The sequence below is a fragment of the Octopus bimaculoides genome, chromosome 7 (genome assembly GCF_001194135.2).
Source record: "Octopus bimaculoides isolate UCB-OBI-ISO-001 chromosome 7, ASM119413v2, whole genome shotgun sequence".
Taxonomy (NCBI): domain Eukaryota; kingdom Metazoa; phylum Mollusca; class Cephalopoda; order Octopoda; family Octopodidae; genus Octopus; species Octopus bimaculoides.
Genome location: NC_068987.1, coordinates 4,128,899 through 4,129,655, shown reverse-complemented (window position 1 = coordinate 4,129,655; position 757 = coordinate 4,128,899).

Genomic DNA, 757 nt, shown 5'->3' with positions numbered 1-757 from the left:
GGGAAATTCTACGTGCTGAAAATAACAGCCAAATCTCCCCTACAATCACCCCGCCCCCTCTGGTTCACAGTCTACCGCCTTGAAGAAGGGAAGAAAAAATACTTCTGATTGATGGGATGGTGATCAATGAGCAGAAAGGCTCGTTCATCGATCTGGCAATAATGAGTAGTACCTGTAATTCGAACGGCCAGCCTTGTCACATTCCTTGTTATGCTCAATCTCCCTGATAACTATTTTAAGGGTACGCATGTCTGTGGAGTGCTCAGCCACTTGCATGTTAATTTCACAAGCAGGCTGTTTCGTTGATCCGATTTACTGCAACCCTCGTCGTCGCAACCGACGGAGTGTCAGTTTTTTAATTGAGAAAAACAACAAAGATGCACAATTTATAGAAAGGAAGTCAAAAATATGTCATTCCAAAGTCACAAACGAAGAAATAACCACGGTAACAAATCCACCGAAGTCACTAATAACTTATATGCTATACGAATTAATGAAGTTTCCAGTTTCTAATTAAAATTATTAAATAATGCACACGAAACCTTAGAAATAGCTGGCATTGGTACACTAATTAAATCAGATAGGAATCCAAACAGTTTGCCGGAGGCAAAAAAGCCGCGTTAATTTCGCCAAACAAAAGCTGGCAAAGCATTGTGAAATCTGTTTTCAATAATCGAAACCCTAATATCAAGGTTCTGTAAATGACTGCTTGGTCATCCAGGAACAGGACAAAGGGATGTGTATTTAAGAATATATG